The following is a 19699-nucleotide window of genomic DNA, read 5'->3' on the forward strand; positions in this document are numbered from 1 at the left end:
AGCACAGCAGTCACCCTTGCTGAGAGGGAAGACAAGGCTTGCATTTGCCAGGGAGTTCGCCTACGGATGTGGTTTAAAAGAGGTCCATGCCTGCTTCCATTCAATTTCCTTAAACTCTCATATGAACAAAGGGCAGTGACCTTAACATTTAATATGACAAAAACTCAACTCCGATTGGCTTAAGCAAAAGAGGAAATTTATAGTCTTCTGTACAAAGAAGCCCAGAGATTTCTAGCTTCGGGCACGCCTGGATCTAGGACTTACACAGTGTCAGCAGGAATCATTCTTTCAGCACCGCTTCCTCTTGTGTTGGTTTAATATAAAGCAGACTCTTCTTAAGTGAGGGCAAGCCAGCAGCTCCAATAGTTCCCATTAATGTCCTAGAACTGGTACTCAGTAGACTAAGGTGGGTCTCTGACCCGATGCTGTGTCTCAGGGAGTAGAGCAGCACAACATTGTAAGCAACTGAATACTGAGTCTGAAGTTTAATCAAGAGATCGGGCTAGAGATATAAACTTGAAACTGTCCACATAGGGATGGTGTTTAAAGCCATGGAGCTGGAATACCCAGAGTATAGGTAGATGGCACATAATTCTGTAGTAGCAAATGAAAGTCCAGCCTTTGTTAATATAACAAGAACAGTTTGCAGGACATCAATATAACCAGGCACAAGGAGAGTAGACTGCAGTACACATGTGTGAACAGTGATGACTTCACTGTGCTAGGCAGTGGGGGCACTGGAAGCTGTTGAGTGAGCATGTGTACTGTGTGGCCTTCACATTCAAAATGACTGAGTGAGTAGAGCAATGAATCTGCATCAGATTTTGTATTAAGCTTGAACATTCCTCTGCAGAAACTATTCAGATGATTCAGAGGCCGCAGCTATAGGAAAATGCTGATTGGCAGCTTCACCAGGAAAATGTGCCTGCCCATGTATTACATCTCATGCACCATTTTTTGGCAAGACATCAAATTACCCAGGTAACTCAGCTCCTCAACAGCCCAGATTTGGTGTCCTGTGACTTCTGGCTTTTCCCAAAACTAAAATCACCTTTGAAAGAGAAGAAATTCCAGACTATCAGTGAGACTTAGGAAAATGTGGTAGGGCAGCTGACGGTGACTGGAAGAACTGTGTGAGGTCCCAAGGTACGTACCATGAATGGAATTGAGGTTCTATTGTCCTATGTACAATGTTTCTTCTATTTTGCAATTTCTTCAATAAATGTCTCTATTTTTCATATTAAACGGCTAGATACCTTCTGGACAAACCTTGTATAAACATATTTTATGAAATGATTGATACCTACACTGCCTCTGTAAATATAAATCATAGATTTTGCCTCTGCCAACCACCCTTATAGAAAACAACACGTATGCCATGCTACAGTCATATAACATGTTTAGCAGTTGAATAAAAGATTTACTGGGCTTTAACACAATTATTCCTCTTGAAAAAGTAAAAACATTAATTTTCTTATTTATATTACCAAATATAAGGTATATTACCAAAAGATGGAGCTGTATAGAACAATGTGCCCAAACATTCCAATTTCTTCAACACTTCAAAGAGAGTCATTTAGACCCTTCCCAAAAGTCAAAGAAAGGGAGAAAAAATCTGTGGAGCCTCGTGTGGCCTAAGGACCCCTGTACATTTGATCACCAGTCATCTCTTCTTTATTTCTGAGTGTCTGAAGCATCTGCTCTCACTGCCAAGATGTGAGATGTCCAATGTGCAAGTCTGACTGGGGGGTGGAGGATACCTGCTAGCTGAGAGAGCGAGCCAGGTTGCATTCCTGGAACCAGCTTCTCCCAACATCTGGAGTTGGTAATTAAACTTCTCCCAAGTGGACAGTTGTTTACATCAGTCTAATGATCAGAAGTCTATCTCTAGGCAAAACATTGTGCATTTCCAATATGCATTATAAATATTATATGGCATCTCTGATCATATCATTTCAGGGTAATGACACTGACTTTCATTCTACCATCAAAGTGGGTGTGGGTGGGAAGGACAAGTCAGTGTGGAGTAAAAACCAACAGCACTGGGAGGTCAAGAATCTTAGATTCTAGTCCCAAATCTGCCATGACTTGGCATGGGCATGACAAGGGCATGTTACATGGAACATCTTCTTAATTGAATTGTAATGAATACTAAGGGGAAGAGATGAAACATTTCCAAGTTATCTAGTTCCACTTTCTCTATTTACAGACGCAGAAAGTAAGGTCCAGCCCTTTCTGGGTTCTCTTTGGGGGATCAGCCTCTTGCCACGCACATGTATTCTAGTCTGTTCTCTGTCCTGAAATTTTAAAAGCATTGTCACAGCCTAAGAGCCTGGTGATGCCACTGACTGGGTGGGTAAGTCTGTTGTATTGCGAAGTGAGGTGTTTGCAAGTTCATGCACCTGCAGATATAAAAATGAATGCCATGATGCAGTTTATCAGAAATAAAGGTGATCACTTGTCTGACTCACTTGGATCCACACTCAGAGATTCTAAAAAACGGGGTGACATTTATACATTTATACACCCCCAACAATTGTTCAGGCATGATTAAGTGAGCATTCTTTTCAAAACACAAACATTTTACCTGGAAGAAATAATATTAAAACATGAACACCCACCTACTCATTAGTGCCAGTGAGTCAAGTCTCAGAGCAGAGGGATGCCCCTACAGAAATTGAGACCCAAGAAGAAGGGCCACAAGCCAGGCTGAGTTTAACGGATAGGTAAGAAAGAACTGCAACAAGAAATCTAAAGGGGATCCAAGGTGGAAGCAGAGTGGATAGATGTTATATTCACCTCCTCCCAGGACCAAACTGGAATTATAACTAAAATACAGAGCAATCAACCTGAATAACCAACTGAAGACTAGCTGAAGAGATGTATTACAACCAAGGATTTATAGAAGTCACATTGAGACTGGAAGGAAGGCCAGAGACACAAATGGGCTGGCCCTGCTTCCACGGCAGCAGCTGAGATCCTGGAGGGATATCTTGGTTGCAAAGGTTCCCCCTGAGAAGAGTGGGGTCTAAACCCCAAGCTGAGCTCCCCAGCCCAGAGCATCAGAGTCAGGAAGAGGCACCCACATAACATCTGGCTGTGAAAATTGGTGGGGATTCTGCCTGCCAGGGAGATACAGGAGACTGCCAGAGACATAAGCATCCCCTTAAAAAGCCTATGCACAAAATCTTGATCACAGCCACTCACCTGGGCTCCAGGAGAAGGAGGGCAGAGTATATTAGAGTCACATGAGGAGACACTGGGGTTTGTTGCTCTGGGGACAGAGCTAAAGAGATACCCACCATGATACCTGTGCTGAGTCACTCCCACACTGCAGACACCATCTTTGTTGAGTGGAGCCTTCCCCTCCATACGGCTGCAGCCTAAAGAAATGCAATAGCCCCACTCTCTGATTTCCCTGCTGCCCCACTCTGCAGGGCTTAGACCCTGCTGAGGAGTCAGCTGCCTGGGCCAGGGTCAAAAGATCAAGGTAAGAGGTGATTCAGGTGATTTCAGTGATTTCAGGCTTTGGACTGGGGGCTATTCTGCTCACTTTCTTGTGTACCTGACTGAGGCATCCCCATCACAGGAGATCCTCTAGCCCCACCCTCCTGATTCCTGGTTGCTCTGCTCTCCCCAGGTCAGGGCAGAATCCTAGACAGACTGAGTTGTATGGCTCTGGGGTGGGGGCAACTCCTCCCACCTTCTCCTAAGCCTGGCCAGCACCTCCCTCTTATGAAAGTTCAACTATCCCTATCCTCCCAATTCCCAGCAGTCTGTCTCTGTTGAGATCAGGCTCTTGGCAGAATCTAGAACAGACTGAGTTGTGTGGATGGAGGCCATTTTTCCCTCACATACTCAACCAGTGGAGAGCCCTCCCTTCACATGACCAAATCTTGGTCTGTTTGGGCCTGGTAAACTCTGCTGGCCTCACCCTGACAACATCCTGAGAACCCACCCCACTACAAAGGTGTACAAGTACCCAGCAGGTGGCAGCTATACTTGGTATAACCTGGAATACTTGCCGAGTAGCTTCAGACCCAGCACTGGGACCAGGTTTGAACAAGTCTCAATCTGGTGAATACCACATGCCCCTACCTACTAACACACTGAGAACCAACCTCATGCAATTCTAGTACTGCCAGAGGATCAGTCATTGACTGAGCCTAACTGGCAGCCAGCAGGTAGAGACAAGTAAAGGCAGTCTTTGGAGTCTCTAACGACTTTACTAAAATACCCCTAAGCCTGGTATTGGTAAAAGCCAGCACTGGTGCACAGCTTGATCCTTCCCATGCACATCAAGGTCCAGCAAAGGCAGCCACAAAATATGATCACTCTGTAGCTCCAAACGACTTGCCCAAGGCCAGTCACAGGCATCATCTGACACTGTGCTGCACTAGAGTCCCTCCCAAGAGGCCCCAGAACCAACACACCCAGTGGCCAGCTTCAGACAACATCAGCGCAGGCTGCAATTAGCTTCACAAGTGGCATATCCAAAGGGAGATCTTGGCAGGCACCAGATCCTTCTAAGGTAAGTTATACTTCATGTGATCAACACCTGCACAGCAGCGTGTACACTGTGGCTAGGGTTGTTCCTCACAGTCAGCCAGCCTGAAGGTCGACCCCACGCACAAATGGGCCAATAGCCATCAAAACTCACTTATAATAGGAGAGCCCATGTAACCCACAGTAAGGACATTCCTGGAGCACCCAGCTCAGGTTTTCAAAAACACTGGGTCATTGGGTCCCACAGGACACCTACTATATGAGGCCACCCTATAAAAACTGAATAAGAAGTAGAGGATATATTTAATACACAGAAAGAAACACAAAGAGGAAACCAAGATGGGGACATAAAGAAACATGCTCTAAATGAAAGAACAGGAAAAATCTCCAGAAAAACAGCTAATTGAAATGGAAGCAACCAATGTATAAGATATAGAGTTAAAAAAATGGTTATAAGGATGCTCAAGAAACTTGGTGAGAACTCTAAGAATAAGAAAAAGGACATAGAAACCATAAAAAAGAACCAGTTAGATACAAAGAGTATAATGTATGCAATGAAGAATACACTAGAAAGACTAAGCAGTAGATTGAATGAAGCAAAGAATCAAATCAGTGAGTTGGAAGACAAGTTAGCAGAAAAAAACCAATCAGGGAAGACAAAAGAAAAAGGAATTTAAAAATGGGAATAGTATAAGAGATCTTTGGAACAATGTGAAGTGTAACAACATCCGCATCATAGGAGTACCAGAAGAAGAAGAGGCAGAACGAGAGATCGAGAACCTGTTTAAAAACATAATGACTGAAAACTTCCATAACTGGGTGAAGGAAAGACACACAAGTCCAGGAAGCACAGAGAATTCTAAACAAGATGAACCCAAAGAGGCCCAAACAAAGACATGACATAATAAAAATGGCAAAGTTAAGGACAAAGAGGGAATCTTAAAAGTAGCAAGAGAAAGACAATTATTAAGGGAGCTCCCATAAGAGTGTCAGCTGATTTCTCAACAAAAGCATTTGAGGCCAGAAAGGATTGGCATGAAATATTCAAAGTGATGAAAAGCAAGTACCTACAACCAAGACTACTTTACCTATAAAGGCAAAAGGCAAAAGGACTCATGGGCATGGACAACAGCGTGGTGATTGCTGGAGGAACAGAGGCACAAGGAACTAAATGGTAATGGGAAGAAAATGCAATATAGATTAAATCCAAAAAATTAAAGGGGAAATAAAGAGCTTCCCAGATAAGAAAAAGGTAAAGGAGTTCATTATTACCAAACCAGTATTACAAAAAATGTTAAAGGGTCTTTCTGAAGAAGAGGAAGGGGGGGGAGAAGAAAAAGAAGGAGGAAGAGGAAGAAGCAAAGGAAGGAGGAGGAGGAAGAGAGGGAGAAAAGAAAAAAATGGCAATAACAACAAAGCTATCAATAATCACTTTAAGTATCAATGGCTTAAATGCTCCAATCAAAAGACACTGGATGATTGAATGCATAAGAAAGCAAGACCCTATGGTAAGTGAGTCTCTCTCTATAAGAGACCCACCTCAGAATGAAAGGTACAGATTATAAATAAAGACATGGAGAAATATATTCATATAAATGGAAATGAAAAAAGCTAGAATAGCAGTACTTATATCTGACAAAATGGACTTTAAAACAAAGGCTTAAGACTTACATTTATGTAGGATTTGCTATGTTATTTAAGGGTCTTCTCCTACTATATACATATAATAAGTGTGTCACATGAATTAAGTCATTTAAACTTCACAAAAGCCCTATGAAAAGGGCACTATTATTATCCCCATTCCACAGATAAAGAAACTAAGAAACATAAAGGTTAAGTAATTTGCTCAGCTAGTGAGAAAGGGAGTCAGAATTTAGAGCCAACCATTATGATTTGAGAACCTTCTTCTTAATTACTCCATAGTGTTATGCTTCCTTCACAACATTTTAGAAAAAAAAAAAAGTCTAATAAGGTAATGTTTGGAGAAGGGAGAGAAGGATACTACTTATTAAGTACTGTACCAGGTTGCCAATCCAGAGCCAGGTGGACTCCAGAACGAGGCATTTAACCCCATCGGTGAACATAATAAATAAACCTTGTTCATCTTCACAGAGTCGTCAAAGCACTTTCAAAAGTGTAGAGTATCTTACAGTCAGCTGCTGTTAAAACACATGCACACGGTGAAGAATTTGTAGCCCAGGCAAGTAAGACATAAACTCTCTTGAAAGGAGAACAATGTAAAAACTTATTTGGCTTATTTGGCAGTGTATTAGTTTCCTGTCGTTAACTGTAACCAATCAGCACAAACTGGATGGCTTAAAAAAACAGAAATTTACTGTCTCTCAAGTCTGAAACCAAGATGTCCAGAGAGCCACATTCCTGCTGGAAGCTCTGGAATAGAACCTGTTCTTCCTTGCAGCTTCTGGTGGCTCTCCGCTTTCCCTGACTTATGGCCGAATCACTCCAATCTCTGCCAATGTGGTCACGGTGCTGCCACCTCCTCCTCCTCCTCCTCCTCCTCTGTCTCTTGTCTCTGATAAGAACAGTGAGAGGACCCACCTGGTAATCGGGGTGATCTCCTGACCTCGAAATCCTTAACTTAACCACATCTGCAAAAACTCTTCCCAAATAAAGTAACATTCACAGCTTCCAGGAATTCGACACAGATACTGGGGGCAGGGGGGTGGGTGGTAAAGCAGTTTGGGCCCACCATAGGCTCGAACGCCTCCCTGTTGCAGGTGGACCCCACTCTAAGAAGCCCAACAGATCACACTTAGATGAAAAGATGTTTCTAGATGAAATCATCAGTGCTAAGATCCTATTTTAAATAAATAAATAAATTCCCTTTCCCAATACTTACACAGCCCAACTTTCCAAAACCCAAGTTCCACACTGTCTCAAAAAATCCTAACTTCATGAATAAGAGGCCTGGTTACACAGATTTGAGGGTCTGCACACTGCAGAGAGCAGCTCAGCCCTCTGCTGGGCTAAGCCCCGACCTGGCACATCAGACAGGTCATCTTTCTGAACAGACTGAGACTTTAAGGCACGAGCTGCCACAGTGCCAGCAGACCTCCAAGAATGACTAAGGGGTGTGAGCATGATGCCAATTCACAGCTTTTCAAATGTGCTGCCAATCGCTAGTGGCCTTTGATCAGGAGAAATGGCAGTGTTTCGAAAGCCAGTCTCCCCCAGCCTTTCTTACAATGCAGTCTTCTGTGGACTTTATAACGAGAGCGCGTGCAGAGCAAGGCTCTGACAAAACACAGAAAGCAAATCCCAGGCTGGTGGCAGCCATTCAGGCAAATAGCAGGCATGACACCTGCCCAAAGGCACCCACCAGACAGCGGCCCTTTGAGAAGCCCAACTTCAAAGAGAAATTGGAAGAGCGTGATGGAAATGGCATCTTCTCTTGAGGATAAAAGGTACTAAGTACAATAGCAGATGGAACATGGCCTTACACTAATCCAGGCTCCATAATTAAATTCCGGAACCATGGCAGCAGAGGAAGACGGTGTTCAAAAATAGCAGGTGCCTCCTGGAGATTTTTGCCAGAGAGGCTTTTGTAATCCATTGGGCTTATAGCCTAGGGGATGAAAACACTGGTGAAGCTAAATATCCAGCTAGCTCTACAGAGGAGACCAGAACAAGCTGCTGCGGCTTTTACGTCCCCCAGAGAAGTACTGGCTCCTAAGTCGATGTAATTGCCTCTGGGCTCCTTCAGCAGTACATGGAGTTTGTTGATGAGGGGCAGTCACAGACAGATACGGGAGCAGTTCTGTCAGCAGAAAATAACTACCCACCTGCCTAAATCAACACACTTCCTGGCTACTGGGCATCTCGAAGCTGCACCAGACAGATGACTTCAAAGACAAAGGTCATTAATGGGGCCCAGCCAGTGTGTACAGTGGCAGCAGGATGTGCTGATTTGAGAACTGGACTCTGGAGTCAGATGGACCTTGATGGTGGTCTGGCTCCACCACTGACTAGTAAGTGACTTCAGGGGAGTTACTAAGCTTCTCTAAACTATGGGATTTTTCATCTGTTAATAGAGATTACGTTCAGATATCCAAGCAATAAAGAATAAGTGATACACTAAAAAGGTGATTAGTTCATAACATGGCACGCAGTAGAAGTGTCAATAAATGGTAGTCGCTTTCAAGATAATGATGATTAAATGAACAGATGCTTTAGGTAGCTACCAGAAGCAAACACAGAAGGCTGTCATGCAAACAAACTTACAGAAAAAGAACAAAGGGGCAGCAGCACTCAGAGCCGTCTATTTTGTGGCTTTTATTTTGTTGCCTCAAGTCTGAGGGATGTGTACGCCTTTCATTGGGTCTCAGCAAGCAAGCAGGGTGGACAAAGGCCACATAACTGTCACACAGTGCAAGCTGGAACTCTCAAACGGGAATTCAGCAGCGGACAGCGCACATGGTCCCCGTTCTCGTGGCATCCCACAGACCTGCGAGCATCGGGCACAGCGGGACACATCACCATTTGTACTTCAGGAAATGAACCCCTTGCCTGCTGCTCTCTCTTTTTACAGGATTTTCCAGGAAACAGGCTTCCATGTCTAAAATAAAAACCATATGAGTTTAGGCGCCAGCTGCTCAGGGGAGTTGCTGAAAACACCCCAGCTGACAGCACCTGGAGAACTTGCGTAAAGTAGGGGCACAGCCACTCCCTCCCATGGAGGGGGGGGGGGCCACCTCCCAGGTGCCTGACCTGCAGGCAGCCTCGTGGGAACCATCTGGCTCCTCCAGTGAACAAACCTGTCTGTATCCCCACAGTCCTTCTTTCGCTAATTAAACATGCATTCATCAAACACCTCTTCTGGTCTGCAGAGAGATGGAGTACATTATTGTGGTTAGAAGCCTGTTGAACTTTGGAATTCACTAGTCATAGATTTAAACACTACTTAACTATGTGACCTTGGGCAACTCAAGGTGGCTGCCGCATCTCAGTTTCCATAGCTGCAAGAGAGGCATAGAAATTTTACCTACAACCATAGGACTGTTTAGAAGATTACCATATTTTTAGGACTGTAAAATGCACTGGACCCTAAGATGCACCTGGGTTTTAGAGGAGGAAAATAGGAAAAAAAAAACTTTGAAGCAAAATATGTAATAAAATATTTAATAACCTGTGACCCTGCTCCACCACCTCCCCCTCCCCGCAGCGAGCCAGGTAAGCTACATTAGGACTATAAGATGCACCCCCATTTTCCTCCCAAATTTGGGGGGAAAGTGCATCTCATAGTCCAAAATTATAGTAAGTGAAATAACTTGTGAGAAGCACTCAACACAAGCTCACAGCACCTGACATATGTCGAGGCCTGGCACAGAACAGCATAAATGTGCAGGGACCGAGCTGCCCTGGACTCCACGCTGAATTGTTAAAGTGCTGGAACATGTCTGTTCGACTCAAGTTGATGCCTAGAGTATACAACGTACCTGTGTAAAAAAATACTTCATTATTTCCCTTCACACCACAAAATATCTACAGCTGAAACTGAAGATCTGAAGACAAAAGATCCACCTCCACGTTTTCTCTCCAACCCCAGAACGCTGGTCAGATTTTATAACCACTGTTATAAAGACTTGCTGTTATGTGATTACTATGATTTCCCCGGTTCCCATCCTACATTCCATGCTATACAAATCCACCATGTATTCCTTACCCTAGTTCTGAATTTCCTGTTTTGCCAGTACATCTCAGCTAAGTACTCCAGTATTTCTGGAGGTACTTTTTATTTGGTCATTCATTCCTTTAACAAATATTGACCCATCCGAGTCTAACAGACCTACACAGTTCTGAGCCTAGAGATAAAATGATGAGCAAGACAGATAGAGCCTTGCTCTTCAGAAAGTCTACAATCTATGAAGAGAGACGGGCATTTAAATTAGCAAAACCAGCACGTAGTTCAGAGTAATGGTAGTTCAGAGCAGGTGCAAATAACCTGGTCCTGAGTGAGTGGAAAAGGCTGATGGAAGTAATCTTCCTAGTGAAAGTGACATTTAAGAAAGATTGGGAATTACCCAGGAAAAGGAGAAGTAAAGAATGCTTCAAGCAAAGATAATCCAACTATCATTCTTAACTCCCATTTCAGGCTCAACTCAGGTTCCAACAGCCCAGCAATAACTACTTATCACTGCCATTAATCCCACCTACCCACTAGAAAACCTCAAAACGATAGAGTTAACATCTCATGGAAACTTCTGCAGCTCTCTAGCACTAAAGCCTCACCAGTGCAACCTCCCTGTACTCAGAGCAAGAGGGAGAAAGAAAAATGAGCTACACTCAGGAAAGCTCAAAAGCTCTCCTTCTGTGAATAGGGGAGGACGTGCGATCAGATTGCCGCCTTCCTTCCCCCCCTTTCAAGACAGGAGCCCAAACCTGCCTTCAAACCAAACAGAGAATGACCCCATTGACAAGGTCAGGCTATCTCTTTACCTGTCCAAAAAATGGACTTTCTCAGTTTCCACTGTGGAAAGAAAATGCAATGTTTCTGTTTGCAATTTCAATTTCACAGCTGACCGGCGTCTGCAGAGACAGAGAATTCTAATAAAATTGCAGAAACATTTAATACAATGACTGGCAGATGGGGAAAGGGTTTGTAGCAACTCCATTTTTCTGATTATGCTAACAAAACATGGCATGTTTTTCTAATGCACAGACTCTGTTTTATTTATTATTTAAATGCGATGACTGAAAGCAGTGGTTAGGACTTTCAGGGGGCAATGCAGTTTACCACCTGAATGGTTAAATAATATATAGATCCATTTTTCCCCCTTTCCAATCAGACGGATTAACAATCTGGGTTCTGCTCTTAATAAAGTTACACAGGGCAATTTCAAAGAACTGTCTGAGTGCAACATCGCGTCAATAAATTATTTATGCACACTTGATTTGGAAATTAAGCAACAATGGAGTGTTCTTTAACTGTAATAGAAAGCCCTTTACATTCAAAGTAGGCCCAGTGGAACATTATAAAACTAAAAGCCATTACTGACGAAATAGGACGAGGCCTTTGAGTACCAACTGCAAGGGAAGTTGCTACGCAGCTGGTTAAGAAAAAACATGTTGGCACATTCTCACTTAAAGCACAGCCAGTCCATCAACACCTCCTAAGTGGTCACTGGGAAGGAAAGGCTAAAGATACTCATAAAGCCAGTCAGGGAGGCAATACAGCCTTGCCCTCTGGCTGGGCAAGTTTCTTGGGCCTCAGTTTCAATACTCATAAACTAAAAAGTGTTGGACTGTTTCCTGAGCACTTGTCCTTGGACCAGAGGCCCCTCGGCTATGTAAGTATTGCATATAGACACCTGTTGTTGCTCCTTGTCATTCAGATTCCTGGATTTCCTGGTCTTCACCCACCAACTAAAGAGTCCAATTCATTGTGGTGGAGGGAGTATTCAGGAATCAATTTTTCAAAGTTCCCATGGAACCGGGTTTGTCCGCACACAAAAGGAGAAACCCAAGGTATCTAACTTGCATCTGACTAAAAATGGCAAATACCTAAGAATATTTTTTTACTAACTAACTGTATAGCTCCAAGTAGATGTTCTGAGACGAGATGTAACTCCAGACCTTTGCTAAGGTCAGTTCACTCGAGCTGAGTTTGGTAATCACTTTGTCTTCAGACCCAACTGTGCAGCTCCACGGAGCCTGGGTGAGCCACAGGCAGGCTAAGTTGAACAGAGGAGAAAGACAAATTAAAGGTCAAGGGCTACTAGAGTGAGAGAGGCAGGACAGAGAGCACTTCACCTAGAGCAGAGGCTGATTTTCCCAGGGCCAGGATAAACACGGCAACCCACGGCAAGCTCTGAAGATAAACCACATGTTCTTTGCAGGAAAAGGGTCTTTCACCTACATCAGAACATAGACGTCTCCTACAGACACTGAGGCAACTCATACCATCAGGTCCTCACATTGTGTTTGGCCGGTTAAATAGTTTAGTCACTAAATATGGCTTAGTCTATAAGGAATTGTAAAATGAAAAGACTTTCAAAGGTAAGAAATAACATCTTAAGGTATATAGTGTATCATCTAAACTTCTCACCTTGATAAGCAGGTAAGAGAAATACTCTTTTTAAAAAAAGCCTCAGAATGAGAGAGAGATATCATAGACAACAGAGGGCTAAGTGGCAGCGAAGCACCAAGTTCCACTTCACAGTATTTCCTGACAACCACCTTGCCAATCCATAAAATAAGAAAAATATGAAGCCGCGCCTTCCCACTTCTTGGAAGACCCGCAAGGTTCCAGTGGATGTTGTCGGGATATGCCCCAGTGCTGTGAAGAAATCAGCTGCACTGGTCCACTATGATCGCCTCTTGCCGTGGGCAGTTTGAATGACAGGTTTTGCTGGTGACTGGTGAAGAACATTACATACCATTTCTGTCATTTTGCTGCCAGTGGAGTCCTCCCAGGCCGTTCCCAGTCTTCTCAGTTGCCATGGATGCATTTCCTTATTTAAATGATATTTTAGTCAATATCTGCCCTATCACTACCCCTGGAGAGGAGTGTGAGTTTTCCAAGGAGAACTCTGGAAACACCTAAGTATGTTTCTTCATTATCATCATCATCATCATCATTTTATTGTGTAGTTGTCAGCTCTTGTAACATCTGCCTCTTCTGTTAGATTCAGCCCTGGCTGGTGTGGCTCAGTGCATTGAGTGCTGGCCTGTGACCAAAAGTGTTGCCGGTTCGATTCCCAGTCAGTGAACATGCCTGTGTTGTGGGCCAGGTCCCCAGTAGGGGGCATGCGAGAGGCAAACATACATTGATGTTTCTCTCCTTCTCTTTCTCCCTCCCTTCCCCTCTCTCTAAAAACACATAAATAAAATGTTTAAAGAAAATTCAAATAAATAAAAATTTTTTTAAAGATTTATATAATAAGATCAATGAGTAATTTAAATAGGACCTAGTAAAAATGTCCAACTTGACAGCCCCAAATCATGCACATTTGTGCAGAGGACAAGTATGTGATCAATCCTCCAAAACAATGGCTACTCTGCGTGTCTCCCTAGTTCAGCAGGACACAAACATGAACTGAGTATCTGCTCGTGCCAGGCACTGCACCAGACCCATTATGCCACCACATTTAAGGCCTGGCCCTTTGGAAGGCTGATTATCCATTATACAGGTGAGGAAACGGGGGTTCAAATGGCTAAGTACGATGGAAAATATCACGCACAAAAGCCCTTAACATGGGCCAGGCCTATTCCAGGAGCTTTAAACATGCATCAACTCATTTAATCCTCACAGGAACTTATGAACCAGGTTTAATTATGCCCATACTAGTCAGCACCACAGCCAAGAATCAGGCCCAGGCAATTTGGTTCCCGAGGCTGTGCACTTAAGCACCACTCTGTTTCATTTGTGAATGGCCCAAGGTCATGGAAATAGCAGTTAATGGAGATGGATTGAGACTCATCCAGACTCCAGGTAAGGCACTGAATCTGCATGTTTCCACACATTTCACCTGAAGGCACTTGCTTTCAATTCAGATCAGAATCTAACCTCTTTCACAGCAACCACCTGGATTCTAAGAACCATCTAAGCTAAGCGCTTAAAACACGGATGCTTATTAATCAAATGACAACTGAGCTAAGACTTCACATTGAGTCCTTTCTAAGCAGTATATTTAAGAAGATACATGCATTATAAAACCTCAGTCCTGTGTAGCTGGGGGATTCCAGGCAGTGGTGCTTAGGAGTGAAGTGAAGAACCGAAGTTAGCTAGCAGTAGGGTAGCACAAGAAAAATAACAGAATAGAAGATAAGGGAAAAAGCAGGGAGGAGATAGCAAAGAAGAAAAAGATACACACTTACTAAGTACTTACTATTTTCCAGGGATTCTGCTAGACAATCTGCATATGATATTATTTTTACCCTCCTAATTAACCTATGACGGCTGTAACGATATTCCCAAGATTATCTTAATAGCATGCAAAACAAATCAAAATTAAACTGGTGTCACATCATCCAATCAAAGCCCAAGCTCTTTCCATTAACCTCATGCTACCTTCTCTAAGTTAACCTCTTTGATTTCCATTCCAATGAACAAAAAAATATGTACCCAATCTCTTTCGTCTCCATTTCCCCATGTATAAGACAGGAATAATAGTAGTATCCCCTCAGAGTTGTTCTAAAGATTAAATGAGATAGTATTTATAAAGCACTTAGAACCGTGCTCGGGCTTTACAGTAAACACCCAGTTACCATGCTGTTCATTAATGATGCAGCGGTGATGAAGAGAAGGAAGTCACACCAGACACTGTACTAGGTGCCCTGTTAAGAAATCACACCAGCCTTTAAAAAGCATACCTGAGGCCAAGACAGACTACAGCGTTCCTTCAGCACCTCAGAAACCAGCAGGGGACATTGTGGAGCAGTCCTTCTTAAATTCATAACATGCGAACGGACCGCCTGGGTATCTTGTTAAAATGCAAATTCTGATTCAGGAGGTCAAAGTGGGGACCCGAGAGTGTCCCTTTCTAACAAACTCCCGGGTAATACTCTAGCCTGGACACCGCCCTTGGTGTCGCCAGGACCTAAAGGACTGCTTTCCCATGTCCTACTCTCTAAATTTCCCCTCTCAAGTGCCTGAGATAATGAAAACAAGCCAGAGAAAATAAATCATCTTCAACAACCAAATGTCAAATAAATTAAAGTCTCAAGCACCGAGACCATAAAAGCTATTGAAAGCAGCTTCCCAGGGCTCCTGGGACTAAATATCCTTCCTGCTCATTCACCTGGCAGCCAGATAATCACAAGAGCAGTGAATGCCTCTATTTTCTTGTCCCTCCTCTGAATCAGAAGGAATAAGGGTAAATCTGTTGTGTGGCTCTTGGCCCAATTTGAAGACTAAGTCTTTCTGTAACTAATCTGAACCCCCAAATTTATCCAAAAGAGGAGGAAGATTAGTTAACTTATGTTTGTTAGAATATTTGTAGTCTTTCTCCTCTTACTGTGTTCCTTCTAAGTGACTTCCGCTAGCTGATTTTTTTCCCACCAGCAACATTTCAGTTTAATTTACACTGTTATGAAGACAGATGCTACAAAGTTCATTTGTTATTAAGTGACCACAGGAAATGGCAAGGATTTTGATAAGTAATTGGAATCATATCATGTAACAAACAGCCAGCCAGACCCTCTTTACTGGTGCCCCTCAGGATCCTGGGGTAATATTGATTAAGGCAAATTAAGACAGAGAGAGTAGGGTTGGAAGAAATATTATTTCTTTCAAGAAATATTACTGGCCCCGTAGTGAGATTCAGGCCGCAGGCATCAAGAAATGGTTCAAGTCCAACTCTAAGGAAAGCTTTCATAAATATTTTATGAGCTCTGAAGTTACAGTGAACTCACGATTGATTCTGTTCACTTCAACCACTGTCCAAACACAACACCAAGACCAACCACATCCAAAGAGAGGGGAGTGGGGTGAAGAAAGCCCACACAGGGACTTTGTGCCTTTCACTCTTTGACCTAGGCAGTCACGAATCCCATCTTGTCCTGGGGCTGTTAGGGTTTTGTGGTCCTCACCCACCCGGGTACAGTGAAGAAGCCAAGTTATACTAGAAACAAAACAGGGGATTTTGCCCACTTTTCACACATCTAGCGTCTTCTGCAGGAAGTACTTTAAATGGTCTCACTCAAAGCATCAGAGAAGGCGCACCGGTCAAGAACACCCACTCTGCAATCAGATTTGGGGCTCTAACACTCTCAATGTGATCTTGGATTAGTCAGTCATATCTTCTCCTATCCTCACTTTATTTTTTTCATGAGCTGTGGTTATGAAAAGTACCAACCTCAAAGCTTACCATGACAATAAAATATGGTAATTCATATAAAGTGCTTAGCGCAATGCCTGGCACACATGAAAAACCATTACCATCTTGCCTAGCAGAGCTCCCCAGAGGTAAATGAAAAAGGAAACAAAATTTGCAAGTGTTTGTCCCCTGTAACTGTACAGCTGGTTCCATTTTATTATTAAGTCAATGGATGTCTAATATAATTTGACATCTAAACTGCCCCTTCATTCTCTGGGCCTCAGCAACCTGATCTTGAAAGTGAATGGATTACAATAAATTGCTTAGAGATGTCTTCTCTGTTGCCTTAGTGTCTCCCACCTTCCCAGTTTGGGTTCTGGTTCTGCAGGATCCTCATAATTAAGTTTTTCTTGAAATGATTTTCAAGGTCTCTATCCTTATAACTATGAGCATTCATTTTGTGTTGTGGCCATAACACAATCCCATCCAGGTACTGGTTGCTAAGGAAGAATCTGCCTGGAATCACACTTTCCCTCCTGAGGTCCACTTTGCACCACGCCCCCCACCCCTCAAAAAAAAGCCTGGACAGAGAGAGATCAACAGCAAGCACAGGCCAGATGGTGGGAAACACACACATTCCCGCCCATTCAGAAGCCCAGGAAAGGCTTCAGCAGCGAGGCTTCCCTGTACCCACAACACCTCACCTTACCTGACAACACACCTGCTCGGCTTGCATCTCATGCTTTGCCGAGGTTAGATGGGGAGGGTTTGTGGCATGAGGGGGGAAAGGCACAAAAAGAAAAGGTTAGAAAGCCATCTAGAGAAAAGAAAGCCACCTAAAATTGTTTCCCTGATATCCAAGAAAGGGGATTTGCCAAAATTATGGTGATTAATATACCTGATAAGATAGCAGACCTCCCACTTTAGTGAAGGCACAGATCCTTATCAATAACTAAATATATGATTCATATTATCTAATGGACAATATCCCTCAACAAAAATGCAAGCTACAAAACATGAATAAGATACCTTATAAGAAACGTATCTACATGTTCCAATGCCATGGGCATTGGACCAATACAGTCCATGCACCAACCATAAAATACAAATTGCCAAATTAACCAGGCTTCCTCTATTCACTCAAGGTTATGGATGCTCTGAATTATTTGTTAAGTATATCATTTACAAACTTGGAACTTTGTTACAAATAATATACTTTTCATTCAGTCATTAAACATATGTGTATGTAATGGCACCTGCTATGTGCCAGAGAACATGCCAGGGGCTGAACTGGAAACAGTGAACAGGTCCTCTGTGTGGGAGACAGTTACGTATGCAAGTGTCGGTGGGGGAGGGGTGCACATCAATGAATAATACATGTTAAATAGTCTTGCCTCAAAAAAATATATAAAACAAAGCATCAACATATATATGCATAAAATATACCTAAAAAGTTCTGGTAAGACATCCTCTAAATCAGTAGTGAGCAAACATTTTTTGTAGAGGGCAAGGTAGCAAGTATTTTCTTTTTTTGTGGAATATACAGTTCTGTTCACAACTATCCAACTCTGTAGTTAGTGTGAAGGCAGCCATAGAGCTTTTATACTTAAATAAATGACATAGCTGTTTTCCCATAAAACTTTGTTTACAAAAGCAGGCGACAAGCCAGATTTTGTCCTCAGGTTGCAGTTTGTCAACACCAACTCTAAATTATTAAGTAGGTTCCTTCGGAGGAGTGAGACTGGAGGGAGAGGTGGAAGATTTAAAAGAGTACTTCCACTTTTACCCCACATACTTCCATGGCGAGTGTTCTGCCCATCACTGAACCCTCCATCCCTTGCACGGTGCCTGGCCCATGGCAGCCACAAATAAGGGTCTGTTTAATAAATCGACAAATGGATTAGCTCAATTTTAAGAATACAATTTTACCCTATAAAACACACATTAAGTATAATAAAGATAGCAATAGAGGAAGAACAGGACCCTCTGGGGGGCACATAAAGGGGGCATCAACTTCAGACTGAGAGTGTCAAGAACTGGTTCCCAAGAAACTAGGATCCAAGCTCAGTAAGACCCGCCATTGCACACAGTGATATCAAGAAGGGTAACAGTTACACACCACAAGCACACAAGCAGCAAAAAGAAGAAAAGAAAAGCCAGACTACTTAACCAGTATTTGAGCAGGCAGTCAATCAGCCCAGTGGGAGGCTCAGAAGTGTCTGGGTTCAAGCTGTGTCCCAGCAAGGCAGCTCCTCCACTCTGCAAACCACCCTCCCTGACCCCAAGCCAGGCCACGCTGGGACAAATGCCAGAGGAAGAGTCCCGCTCCCCCACCGAGCGCAATGCCATCCAGACTGTCAATGCGAGGGGCAGAACGGAGAGCCCCTCAGCTCTCCTGCTGAAGTCGGGTTTCGAGAACAGTGAGAAATTACAGGTGTGAGCTCTTCCCTACCTACCTATGTCTGTGCACAATTACTCCTCCAGAACAAACAAAGTGTCAGTCACTTCTCTTAAGAGAGCAGCCTGTGAACAAAGAGAGGACAAAACTGCCACTGCTCCCCAGAAGCCCACCCCACGGCCTGCTCCCGAACCCAATGTCACGCAAACAATCCTGTACAGAGGGACATTAAATCCTGCCTCTCTAACTTCCAGCGGCCTTCGAGAGAAATTACAAATGAAACTCAGTTTTGCCACTGGAGTTGGTTTGTAAAAGATCAAAATAGATGGGTTAGTTTATTAAATAAAAACACACAACAATGTTTCCGGTGTAGCACATTCCTTGTATTAAAGAGATAAAGAGTTAACCAAAATCTGCATGTGTGCATACAAAAAAAAAAATCCTCTCTGACTCCCTTGTTAGTTCTCATGATCTGTCCTAGCTCAGGAAGAAAAAAAAAGTCACTTTTTAAACAGAATTTGTACGTGGATCTTTGGCTCCACTAGCTGGTAGCAGCTTAAACAGAAAAGAAAGTGCTGGCGGGGAAAAGTGGCTCAGGAGAGCATCATGCAAAAGCGTGCTGCTCCGGAACTAGATCCCTCTTTCAAAAGGCGGAGTCTACACGCTCAGGAGAAACTGTGTGTATTGGGAGTTTACTGGTCCTCAGGCCCAATTCTTAGGAAGTCTAAGAAAAGCCCATCACCCTCCAATGTTTGGGATGAGGGTATTTTCCCTCCAACAGAATGTCCCTGGACAGGATCTCTGTGACCCTAGTTTGGCTCACTGTCCTCTCCCAGCGGTTTCCCAAAATACTTCAGGGCCCTCCATGTCATGGAACAGCCTCTAGGTCCTTCTGCCATCCCTAAGCTTGTTTATCTGCTGGCAGCACATCCAGAGAACAGCTCCTGGCAGGCAGGGTCCATTCTAAACCCTCTAGTGACAGCTCAACTGATCCATAGCTAACCCCCTTGAGAACGTT

The 19699-nt window shown here is 43.4% G+C and overlaps 1 long non-coding RNA gene across 1 annotated transcript in view; it reads right to left on the minus strand.

The window, feature by feature from the left end:
• The window catches only part of LOC128628553 (uncharacterized), a 266595-nt gene extending 251672 nt beyond the window's left edge, over nt 1-14923 (minus strand). Inside the window, exon 1 of the long non-coding RNA XR_008392966.1 lies at nt 14839-14923. This is a non-coding gene — a long non-coding RNA (uncharacterized LOC128628553). The remainder of the gene's footprint in view (nt 1-14838) is intronic.
• Between the last annotated feature and the right edge of the window lie 4776 nt (nt 14924-19699).

This window comes from Artibeus jamaicensis, unplaced genomic scaffold (assembly GCF_021234435.1).
Source record: "Artibeus jamaicensis isolate MK-2021 breed Jamaican fruit bat unplaced genomic scaffold, CSHL_Jam_final contig_797, whole genome shotgun sequence".
Classification (NCBI taxonomy): Eukaryota; Metazoa; Chordata; class Mammalia; order Chiroptera; family Phyllostomidae; genus Artibeus; species Artibeus jamaicensis.